Below are 13,053 nucleotides of genomic sequence, written 5' to 3'. Positions count from 1 at the left end.
CTTTTGCCCCCTTGCCTCCTCTTCCTTACAAGAAAGTACTCTTGCTATTCATATGCCTTGGTAAACAGAATGACTGAAAAACTGAGATCTAAGCAGAGAGTATCACCTGGTGTAAGAGAAGATGGCTTAGAATTTATAATTAGAAGCCTATTTCAGCTTCCTTCATAGGACTGTTGAAATTATTTTCAGGGGTGTCTTGACTGCCTTGAAATTGAATGTCATTGAGGATTTTTTTTCTGCCCTCTCTTGTTTCCTTGGCAACAGGTTGGTGATGCAGCTGCTGAAATCCACTGTCTCCTTGGAGATACTGGTGTGGGCAGGTTGCAAACCATTGGTAATGTCTGTGATGGATACTGAACCTGACCAAATCTTTTCATTCCAGTCGTGCTATATACACATAAAGAAATAGACCTAATAGAAGAATGGCTTTACAGTATAATTTTTGGCATGACTCTCAATGAGGAAAGTATTAATCCTTCTTTTTAAAATAGCTTACCATTGCATACAAAACTTAATACTGAGTTCTTGAAATGTAGACGTTTCAGGTAATTGTACACATCACTTTAGTGTCAGAGTAATATATTGCCAAATAATTATTCTGTGTTAGTATAAAGTCTGAGAGGAGAAAGCAAGGAATCAGGGGACAGGACCCTCTCCTCTGGATTTTGTCAGGCATATGATCCTCCTTGGGCAGCTACATTCAACACCCACTTGCCATCATTTGAATTGTTGTTGTTTAGTCGCTAAGCCATGCCCAACTCTGTAACTCCATGGAGTGTAGCCCACCAGACTCCCCTGCCCATGGGATTTCCCAGGCAAGGATACTGGAGTGAGTTGCCATTTCCTTCTCCAGGGCATCTTCCTGACCCAGGGATTCAACCCACCTGTCCTGAATTAGCAGGCAGATTCTTTACCTCTGAGCTATCAGGGAAGCCCCATCCCTTGAATGACCTGAAACAAATCATGCCTGTGATATGCAGAGAAAGTGTGATGAGATTGTAAGTGGGTATCACCTGTCAGTGTTCCCCTCTAGAAGACAGGGAAAGGGAGTAAGTAGAGGAGAAAGGTCAGATGGGATGGGAGCAACACTTAAGATGGCCAGAGGCCATAGACATGGCTATTGAAGTTGCAGATGGGTAAGGATGTAGGGATACAGGTTGACCTACTACCAAAGATAGAATAGCCTAGACACTCAAGAAGAATGAACAAAGACTTTACATAAACATGACAAACAGAGGGAGACCCAGATATTAATTAAAAACAAACAAACATAAGATTAGTGCAACAGATCAGCAGAGAAGATGGAATTAGACAACAGAAAAATTGCAGTTGAATTCAATTGAAAAGAAGAGTTTAGAATGGAATTGCCTTATTCTTTAAATAACTGAATTCAACCAACTGCTATATTTATGTTGGGAATAGATCCAGAGAAAAAGAAAACTGGATAGAGAATGTGTTTAAACTGAAGATTATGCAGAGGAAAAGAATGCTGAGAAAATATAGTGAGTGTGGAGGCTCCTGCGATTATGTAAAGGAGAAATAGGAAAAGCAAACGATGAAGTCAGGTGGACAAGAACACTGGTCATAAAATGTCAAAGGAAAGAAAATACCTACTATGGGTAACTCAACTGAAGAAAAATATACACTAAACATATTTAGTAAACATGTACGTGAAGCAGGTAATAGTTACTATGATGCATACTAAGAAGCAATATAAAAATGATAAATTTTTCACTGCCCCCATTGTGGCTTATGAATATTCTAAGTGATGAACTACTCTGAAAGTCTAGAAAAATGTGCAGCTAGCTTGTTTTTTGTCCTCCCAGTGCTGGTAGTCCATTCAGATAGAAAGGAATAAATATCTTGGGGAAAGACATTTTCCTACAGTAGTTTTTCAAGAACATGTTCACTCTTCTAACCTTTTGGTCCCTCCATTGACATGAACAGCACAACTGAATGAATCAACACTGTAATTTTCCTTCATATGAAGGAAGAAAAAAAAAACACAGTGTAGGAATGAAATATAAAAAGAAAGAGTGATCAGAGAATTCTCTTAACTGATGGTGTTAGTGGTTAATTGCACGGGTTTTGGAGTCAGGTAGCCTGTGCTATATTGGAATCACTAATCTAGATTTTAAGAGCTGTATGATGTTGAGGGAAGTAATTAATTTATCCAGGCATCAGCATTCTATCTCTAAAATGGTGGTAATAAAAATAATACCTGCCTAATAAGGCTATCTTGGATTAAACCAGGAAATACATGTAAAACTTATCACACAGTTCTTGGCACATAAAGAAACCTTAGCTATTATAGTTTATGATGGTCAACAGACTTAACTAGTTAAACTAATTGTGAAATCATTCTTAAGTTTAACATCTGGATGGGACAACTATATTGAAGTAAATATCTCATTTCCAAGTCTTACCTGATAATATCTCTGATTCTACCTTTATATGCACAATGGGGCTTGCTAAGGCCTTCAAAATCAGTCAATGTATTAATATTAAAATGTTAGATAATGATAGACAAATCATTCTTCTATTTTCCTTTGGATATTTCCCTTTTAAAAATAGTATTTGAATTTACTTAACTTCAGTAAATATAAGTTATGCTGGATTTAGAGAAGCTCTATATTTTTAATCAAATGATGATTCATTATACAGATGCAGTGATAATTTTCAAATCATCATTTTAAAATGCTACCTCTGATAGTCTTTCTCTTTTTTTCCCTTTCTCCCCCTCTCTCTCTCTTTCTCTCTCTGTAATCTATACGGATATTTTTGAAATGAAAAAGGAGTAGAATTAAATTCATCTTGGCTAAGTATCTTTTAATATAGAGCAGAGGTCAGTTACTTGATAAAATGGGGTAAAATGTTCTAGGTCATGCTGGCACCATCAGCAGCAGTAGAGCATGAAGATAAAGCAGGATATTTGAACCAGGAGAGCAAAGTAGAGTCCATGGGAAATGAACAGACCAAAAAAGCAGTGATGATTCTACAAGAGGATAGAAATGAACACAACTAGCTGTTGGGTGGGGCTTCCCAGGTGATGCTACTGATAAAGAACCTGCCTGCCAACGCAGGAGATGTAAGAGACATGGATTCAAACCCTGGGTCAGGAAGATCCCCTGGAGGAAAGCATAGCAATCCACTCCAATATTCTTCCCTGGACAATCCCATAGACAGAAGAGCCTGTTGGGCTACAGTCCATACAAAGAGTCAGACACGAGTAAAGCAACTTAACACACACACACAGCGGTTGGATGATGAGGGAGACTTGCTGACTGGCCTGTCCTTAACAGAAGGGAAGGGCAGAGCATAGGGATAGTGTGTGCATTAAGTGGATTAAAACCAGAAATCCAAGCAGACAAGCATGTGAGGAACCACGAGAGGTGCAAGCTCAGAAGTTGATCAGGAATCCTGGTAGGCAAGGAGCAATATCAAGAATAGGCTCAACAACCAGGGAACAATTTGTCTCTTGGTTCTGCCATGGATTTCACTGTTCTGCCAACAGTTTGTCTCTTGGTTCTGTGTGGTTTTCACCCACAAATTTCTCAGAGATTTTGTTGGGGAAAGAACTCATTATGTGGACAGTCTAGAACTGGTAAATTCTAGGAGAGAGGTCTATCACCTGACTGGGAAGAAGGAAAGAAGGTGTCACAGCTCAGGACAAACCAACTCAAAATTTGTTTGATGAGTTAAATTCAGATAAATCACCAAGATCAGAAACCATCCACTCAGTAGCTTCTAAGAAATTTGCTGCTGCAGCTTTGGTATGCATGTCTAAATATGGACAGGTGGTCTTTAGCCATCACTGCTATGAAGAGAATTTTTGTTCTTTTTTCTCCAAGATTCTCTCTACCTCTGGGTGAAATACCTCATGAAAGGTCCACTGTATTTTCAAACTTGCATTTTTCAATCCAAAGGGAAGTCTCTGGGGGAAGAGATGCTTGGTAACCAGAATTGCAGGGAACAAATATGGGCCATGTTCAAGTGGCTCTGAGAAGAATACCCTGATTTAAGATGCAGGGAGTCCCTGGGCCACAGCTAACAGAGTAAGGGGAAATCACAGGAGTGAATCAGGCACTTGGGTACATGTTATAAAGCCTGGGAAACATATGACTACATAGTTAACCTTCCTCAGGGTTTACTTATTAATACTTTGACTTTTTTCCTCCCATTGATTTGGACCTTGAATAGCTGGGTGAGATGTCCTGTGTGGAAGGGTCTCCATGAAGGAAGTTGAAGGGAAGTAAAGGGTAGGACATGGAACCAAAGGCAAAGCCCTGAGCCCTCCATTAATGGAAGATCATGGAGCAAAAAAGCTAGAATGTGTTTGGTTTGGGGTACCTGGAATAGTTTAATCACCTGTGGAATTTGTTATATTTTTATATATATCAACTCTTTAATCCTTTTAGTGGAGTTGGGGTACTACATTTGGCTTTAAATCTATTCAGCAAAATTTGTGTGTTTGGCATTTTTATATAATGTTCAAGTTAAATCAAGATATAAGTAGATAGGTAGATACCTTAATAGAAGTAAAAAAGTTGAAGGAGTTTCCTGTCTTATAAGAGGAAGAGAATTGCTCCTTTAGGGCAAACTGGCTCCTTGTTCTATTGCAAAACCCACCTAAATAACTCTGTAGCTATAAAAATACAAAGCAAGAGTCTATGCATTGTTCTTTAAAACAAAACTAAAATGGAAGATCATCTTCTCTGTGACAAACTAAAAGTTCAGTTTGGTGATGTGAATTATGATGTAGGTCTGCCCAGAAAAAGATTGCTTCAAATGAGGTTGCTTTGGGGTCAGGCTGGGATGGGGTAAGGAGGATATTTATGTTCTCTATAAGGATTCTAACTACATCATGTTTATAAATTCTTGCTTATAGTTCTGGTGAATGCGTGTGTGTGTGTGTGTGTGTGTGTGTGTGTGTTTCTTGGACCCTTCAATCTGTGAGCTGAGCCCCAGAAACCTAAGAAGCACCACAGGTTGGATCTTCTCTTCCCACTGTAAAACCATTTCAACAAGATAACTAATTATGTCAAATCAATGGAATTCTATCTAGATCTGTGCTCTTGATCTATATTTTTAATATTTAAACTGATAAAGTTACCAGTAACTCTACTGCTAGATATATTGAAGAGAAATTAAAGCATATGGCCACGTGAAATCTGGTACATGCAATTTCATAGTGCATTATGATTCATAGCTCCATCATAATAGTCCAAATGTCTATCAGCTGATGAATGAATAAACGAAATGTGGTATAGCCATTCAGTGGAATATAATTTGACAATAAAAAAGAACGAAGTTCTGGTACATGCTACAACATGGACAAATCTTGAAAATATTATGCTAAGTGAAATAAGCCAGTCACATATGACCATATATTGTATGTTGGCTTATAATTCTGGTGAATGTGTGTGTGTTTTTGGATCTTTCAATTATATATTGTATGTTGTACCATATATTGTATATTTTTGTCTATGTGAAATGTCCAAAATGAGCAAATCTCTAGAGACAGAGTAGAGACAGTGGTTGCCAGGGAGTGCAGTGGGAGGGGAGCAGGAATGGGAAATGACTGGATATGAGATTTTTGAGGATGGCGTGATAAAATTGTTCTAGAACTAGATTATATTGATGGTTACACAACACAGAGAATATACTAAAACCACTGGACTGCATAGTTCAAATAAGTGAATTATAGGACTGTGAATTAAAGTCTCAATTTAAAAAATTCTGAGTGATTCAGAGTTTGGGCAGTGCACTTCTCTTGGACGTGAACCTGCATGATGTACTGGGTAGCGGCATGGACTCTGGAACCAGACTGCCTGGATTCGAATATAGGCTCAAACGTATAACAGCTGTGTGATCTTGGGCAAATTACTTAACTATTTTGTGCTTCAATTTCCTTATCTATAAAATGGGGAAAATAACTGTATGTATTCATGAGATTATCTTAAACTTTAGATGAATTAATAATTTAAGTACTTAGAACTTAACACAATATAAATATTTGTAATTATTATGACTGTCATCCTTACTGAAGTGTTGTCATATCAAGACCTGAGAACAGGGTTAGACCCTTGTGGGTAGGAAGTGGTATTTCATTTATGTGTGTGTGTATGCTAAGTCACTTCAGTCATGTCCAACTCTTTGTGACCCCATGGGCTATAGCCCACCAGGCTCCTCTGTCCATGGGATTTTCCAGGCAAGAGTACTGGAGTTGGTTGCCATGTCCTCCTCCAGGGGATCTTGCCAATCCACGGATAGAACCTGAATCTTTTTTGTATCCTTCATTGGCAGGTTGATTCTTTACCACTAGCGCCACCTGGGAAGCCCCATTTCATTTACAAGAAGTGGTTATACCCATTGGTAGTCATTCTGATAAGTCTCTGACCTTTGGATAGGTAATGAGATTTGGGAAAGTAGGATTTAACACGTCACCAAGGTTCAACCTACTGTTCTCTCTGGGCCAATGACTATTGCAAATTCTGAGGATTGTAGACTTGAGCAGACTCTCAGTGTTGGAGTTAAATCAGTCCCTGCCTCTGGAGAAAGGCTTGGAAGGATGCAGGAAGCCATAGAGAGTCGGTCAGGGAACGATTAAGTAACATGTGAATATGTACCTGGCCTTGAGCTCTGAGAGCAGCACTTCCAGAAGCAGCGGAAGGTAACTGTTGATTGTGATTCCCTCTGCCACCCAGGAACTTCATTACAGGCCCTGAAAAGGCACAGCTGACTCAACTAGGCTCAGGGGGGTGGGTGAAGAGAAGGATGCGCTCCATATTTCCAGGAGAGGAGGACAGCCTTGCTGGGTCCCACCCCAGGACTAGTGGAATGAGTACAGAATTCACTGGAAAGGTCAGAAGTCCCAGACACATAGGAGGAGCTCAGTAGAAGTGTAATCAGTTGTCATTAGATGGGGTGGAGCTTGGTTAAGTCCAGAGCACACATGATTGGAGGGAAAAGGAAAAGCTTGAACTGACAAAGGAGCCCTGACACAGCCTGGAAAGGGCTCGGTGAGTAGGTGAGGGACTGGTGTCCTACTACACAGGTGAAGCTTAGAGCAACTATATTTGGGGTTCTTGGGTTGCCATAATCTCACACATACTTGCAGGCTTAAGAAGCCCAATATTTATCACATGTGAGATGGTTCAACTTTCAAGACACAAGAGTTTAAGGCAAAGGTTTCCGAAACCAGCTCACCATCATTTTCCATAAGATGAAAACATCTCGAATTTCTCATAATTGTATCTCCTTCCAACATTCTGTATGACTGTTTGCTTGTCATTCTCAAACATAAGTTTATGAACTTTTTGAGAGAGAGAAAAAAAAAGACAAACTGTTGGATTCTTAGATGTGTAAATTTGGGAAGAAAACACATTTAATAATCCAAATGGCTTCATGAGAAGTGATGTTGCATTCTTACGCTTTACGCACTGATGGTATGTCTGAGATGGAAGAAGCTTTAAGCATCACGTAGTTTTATTTTTCAGATGATGAGTCTGAAGCCAGAAAGTTGTAAAATTTATCCGAGATCACAAAGGGAACCTGGTTGAGAACCTGTGTTTCTTAATGTTCCACCCAGGACTCCTTCACCGTATTATAGGACCTTTCCATTGCTGTTGAAAAAAAAAAATCTCTTTTTATTTTTATGTTCTAAAATAAAATGCTTAATTAAAATTTAAAACAAAAAATTGGAGGGAGCAATAAGACTGGAACATGAATACAAAAAGTTTGTGAAGTGTACCTTAAAAACAACTATTCAGTTCAGTTCAGTCTCTCAGTCGTGTCCGGCTCTTTGCGACCCCATGAATTGCAGCATGCCAGGCCTCTCTGTCCATCACCAACTCCCAGAGTCCACCCAAACCCATGTCCATCGAATCAGTGATGCCATCCAACCGTCTCATCCTCTGTCGTCCCCTTCTCCTCCTGCCCCCAAACCTACCCAGCATTAGAGTCTTTTCCAACGAGTCAACTCTTTGCAAGAGGTGGCCAAAGTATTGGAGTTTCAGCTTCAACATCAGTCCTTCCAATGAACACCCAGGATTGATCTCCTTTAGGATGGATTGATTGGATCTCCTTGCAATCCAAGGGGCTCTCAAGAGTCTTCTCCAACACCACAGTTCAAAAGCATCAATTCTGCGGCGCTCAGCTTTCTTCACCGTCCAACTCTCACATCCATACATGACCACTGGAAAAACGATAGCTTTACTAGACAGACTTTTGTTGGCAAAGTAATGTCTCTGCTTTTAAATATGCTATCTAGGTTGGTCATAACCTTCCTTCCAAGGAGTTGCTGCTGCTGCTGCTAAGTTGCTTCAGTTGTGTCTGACTCTGTGCGACCCCATAGATGGCAGCCCACCAGGCTCCACCGTCCCTGGGATTCTCCAGGCAAGAATACTGGAGTGGGTTGCCATTTCCTTCTCCAGTGCATGAAAGGGAAAAGTGAAAGTGAAGTCACTCAGTCGTGTCCGACTGTTAGCGACCCCATGGACTGTAGCCTACCAGGCTCCTCCGTCCATGGGACTTTCCAGGCAAGAGTACTGGAGTGGGGTGCCATTGCCTTACCAAGGAGTAAGCGTCTTTTAATTTCATGGCTGCAATCACAATCAGCAGTGATTTTGGAGCCCAAAAAAATAAAGTCTGACACTGTTTCCACTGTTTCCCCATGTATTTGCCATGAAGTGATGGGACCAGATGCCATGATCTTAGTTTTCTGAATGTTGAGCTTTAAGCCAACTTTTTCACTCTCCTCTTGCACTTTCATCAAGAGGCTCTTTAGTTCTTCTTCGCTTTCTGCCATAAGGGTGGTGTCATCTGCATATCTGAGGTTATTGATATTTCTCCCGGCAATCTTGATTCCAGCTTGTGTTTCTTCCAGCCCAGCGTTTCTCATGATGTACATATAAGTTAAATGAGCAGGGTGACAATATACAGCCTTGATGGACTCCTTTTCCTATTTGGAACCAGTCTGTTGTTCCATGTCCAGTTCTAACTGTTCCTTCCTGACCTGCATACAGGTTTCTCAAGAGACAGGTCAGATGGTCTGGTATTCCCATCTCTTTCAGAATTGTCCACAGTTTATTGTGATCCACACAGTCAAAGGCTTTCGCATAGTCAATGAAGCAGAAATAGATGTTTTTCTGGAACTCTCTTGCTTTTTCGATGATCCACCAGACGTTGGCAATTTGATCTCTGGTTCCTCTGCCTTTTCTAAATACAGCTTGACCATCTGGAGGTTCACGGTTCACGTATTGCTGAAGCCTGGCTTGGAGAATTTTGAGCATTACTTTACTAGCATGTGAGATGAGTGCAATTGTGCGGTAGTTTGAGCATTCTTTGGTATTGCCTTTCTTAGGGATTGGAATGAAAACTGACCTTTTCCAGTCCTGTGGCCACTGCTGAGTTTTCCAAATTTGCTGGCATATCGAGGCAGCACTTTCACAGCATCATCTTTCAGCATTTGAAATAGCTCAACTGGAATTCCATCACCTCCACTAGCTTTGTTCGTAGTGATGCTTTCTAAGGCCCACTTGACTTCACATTCCAGGATGTCTGGCTCTAGGTGAGTGATCACACTACATCAAGAACTTTTCAATTGTCCTCAAAATGGTCACTTACACTTTAGAAAAAAAATAATGAAAAAAGCAAGTATTTATGAAAAAAAAACTTCCTTCAAAGTTGAGGATACTGATGTTCAAAAGCAATTAACAGGAAATTATTTGTACACCTAAAAAAATAAATAAGAGAAACTGAAACCCAGTCAAACATTGGTGTTCTTTATGATTTCACTGTGAACCAGTTGAGTTTATGTAGCAGTCTACATACTTATGGATTTTCTTTCACTGCCTCTTTCAAAAGTTTTAGGATACCTGACAAGACCCTGATGTGGGCATCACCAAAGTATTACAAGTAAAATCCTTGCAGTTTCCATTAGAAATAGTTTTGATATTGGAAGTTGAAGGTAACGGAGTTGAAAGAAAAGGACTAAAGGCCAATGTACTTTTAAGATTTTTGAAATATACGTGTATTTTTTACATATGTAAATATATAACATATTATCTTACCTGTAATTTTCTGTACACCCAAGGAGGTTGCTCAACAGCAGCATCAGTTGGATTCACCAGGGAATCCATAGGCTTCATTTTAGAGATGAACAGACGTAGATAACCACATATGGAAAGAGAGGAGCCGGTGCTCCAGGTAGACAGATGGAATTGTGCCCTGAGTATTTATCAGGGAAATAAGAACAAGAAAAGAAAAGAGGTGGGGGTAGGAGCTAAAAGCGAATAAACACAGAAAGAGCACTAAGTTCAATGGACTCCAGGCTGAGCAGGGTGGGAGGAGCGTCTGGTGAGGAGGTTCACACCATCCTTGTCCATACTTTCTACACATTCCCAGTAGCATTAATATCTGGAGAATGTTCAAAGATTTCAGACTCCTGGGTTCCACCCACAGCTTGGTGAACTTGAGAAAGTCAGGTTGTTTCTTACTTGTGCATCAAGTCACCAGAGCACGTAAGAGCTTGGAGGAGCTGTTGCATTTTCTAAATATGTAAAAGAAGCTGTCTCATTATATTATGATGGTGGTGAATCTACTTGCTGGAGTACTTGCATAAATAATATGTGGTGGATGAGTGATTGTTTTTAACATCTTCATCTCTGAAACCAAGGTGTATCATGCTCCCTCCTATGATAAAGGAAAGGAAGGTAAGGCAATTTGAGCATCTTGGTAAAAGTAAGCAATATAGATACAACAGGAGCTTCACACTTTAAACCAAATATTTAAGCCATGTTTTGCCTACTTTTACTGGTTTTCAGAACTGTGTACAGGATAGGAGGTAATCAAGATTCCGGGTAGTTCTCATACAGTAGTGCTTCCTAAGGCTGGGTCCCTGCCTCAGTTTTTGGTATACTGGAGGGTGGGATGGTATGGTTATTAATAAAAACAGATTCTCAGGCCCCACTCTACACCTATGGAAACATAATAATAATCTCTGTGTTACATGGGGTCTGGGTATCTGGTTTTTAATAAGCTCCACAGTAGCTTTTAATGCACAACGTAGTTTAAGAATTATTGCGCTGAACTGTAAGTCCTCTGAAACAGGAATGGAAATGCATTCATCATTGTAGCCTTTTCAGTATATTGAATAGAATAGGTGGCCAAAATAACATCTGTTGAATAAACAAAGACATGAAGAAAGAAATGATTTCATCCTTGATCCTTCTAGAAGCATGTTTTCATAATCAGAGACCTTGGCAGGAGGTGTATAGGGTGAGGAAGGCAAGCTTTAAGCTATACCTCCTGATGAGGAGAGAGCTTTATATACAGAAAATGCCCCTTTCAAAATGATCCAGGAAGACTTTTAAGGAAAGCCTCCAGGGAGCTAATTAAAGAGTCAAAAGCAGACAGGCTGCTGAATTAGGTCTTTGGTAAGCCACTGAACTCAAGGAGGAAAATCGTAGTGGGCAATAACCTTCGAAAACCCGGAGGCTGGGGAGATACACACTGAAAGCAAAAGGTCAGAGGACAGATCACGGGCAGTAAACTGGTAGCTAGAAGGGACGAGGCAGCTATAATTCCAGCTTCTAGAAAGCATTAAGTCTGTGTCCAGAGTAGGGGAGAAGATTGGAACCTGAGACATATCTGAGTCTACCTTTAGTGAACCTTGGGTGGTGGAGGTAGGGGGACCCACAGGGGATGTTAATGGAGCAGAAGACCTGTCTGAGCAGTAAAACACAGAACTCGGGCCATCACTTCCTAGTTTTAAAGGAACTTTCACAATTTGTGGGTCTGGTCCCTTTGAACAAACACCTGAGGCTGCTTCAGGGCAAGGCGAAAATAGGCTTCCCTGGCATCAGAGGATGAGATGGCTGGATGGCATCATTGACTTAGTGGACATGAGTTTGAGCAAACTTCAGGAGATAGTGAAGGACAGGGAAGCCTGGAATGCTGCAGTCCATGTAATCACAAAGAGTTGGACACGACTGAGTGGTTGAACAACAGTTAATTGTTATAAATTGCCTTTTACTATGATCATATAATTAAATTTTCTGTTATAATGTTATTTGTTTTAGCCACATTGTAGTGCAATCCTTAGTGACTTACATCTCAAGCTGGCTATTACCACACATGTCCCCACATGCTTTGATATTTTCCAAATAAAGAATTCCTTTCTTTTCCAGCTTGTAGTTACATGAAACCTTCAGACAAAACAATTTAGGAGATTTTCCCAAGAATACATAGTATAGATGCTAACACTTCCCAGGACAAGAGCTGTGCCAATGGCCAGGGACCTGTGACGGTCTGATCTCACATATTACTTCATCCACAGTTTCACACAATGTTGTAGGAGCTGAGCCGGAGTGGGTGATGCAATTACTCTGAAATAGGCAGTGGAGTCCCAGTGTTCTTCTTCTGCACAGCAATGCTAATGGAGCATCCTTGACCTCAGTTCTCCAAAACCCTCGAATAGCATGAAAGAAACTGTAGAAAGGGGTAGGGCTTCCCCAGAATTCCTTTAAGATGCAAGCAATCTGGCCCAGTCCTGCGGAAACCACACAGATCTCAGCCAACTACTGCCAAATAACACAGCAAATCCTTCTAATTAGGAAGGCCAATTAAAGAATTCAAAGGGAAATGGTGAATCCCTTATCATCGAAGAAGAAGGGTGTTTTCTCTCTTTAAAACATTAATCATCTGTGAGTTATTGTCCCAGGATAAGGACCCTCAGGACCGCTTATGACCAGCATTGTGGCAAAGAGTGAGTCATCCAGCAGACACAATCCAAATGCAACCAGGCAATCCAAATTCACTGGCTGTGTTCTCTTTTCTTTTTTTATTCTTTTGCTGCTTATATCATGCTGAAAATTTCTTGCTTGATCTTCTGACCCAATAGCTCACATGAATCATGGTTTTCCTATGGATGGAAGGGTGCATGCGTGCTAAGTTGCTGCAATCGTGTCCAACTCTTTGGGAGCCTATGGGCTGTAGCCTGCCAGGCTCCTCTGTTCATGGGATTCTCCAGGCAAAAATACTGGAGTGGGT

At 40.5% G+C, this 13,053-nt stretch overlaps 2 protein-coding genes across 6 annotated transcripts in view; one reads left to right on the top strand and one right to left on the bottom strand.

Moving 5' to 3' along the window:
* LOC145538978 (uncharacterized) overlaps positions 1-244 on the bottom strand; it is a 225,031-nt gene extending 224,787 nt beyond the window's left edge. The window contains exon 1 of the mRNA XM_081572069.1: positions 107-244. The gene's annotated coding sequence lies outside the window, so the exon portion shown is untranslated. The remainder of the gene's footprint in view (positions 1-106) is intronic.
* GAP43 (growth associated protein 43) overlaps positions 1-13,053 on the top strand; it is a 323,409-nt gene that overhangs the window by 169,916 nt on the left and 140,440 nt on the right. The window lies entirely within an intron of this gene.

The sequence above is a fragment of the Giraffa tippelskirchi genome, chromosome 2 (genome assembly GCF_054371585.1).
Source record: "Giraffa tippelskirchi isolate mGirTip1 chromosome 2, T2T-mGirTip1v1.2.pri, whole genome shotgun sequence".
Taxonomy (NCBI): Eukaryota; Metazoa; Chordata; class Mammalia; order Artiodactyla; family Giraffidae; genus Giraffa; species Giraffa tippelskirchi.
Note: the sequence above shows the minus strand (reverse complement) of the source record. Positions and strands in the feature narration are given on the sequence as shown.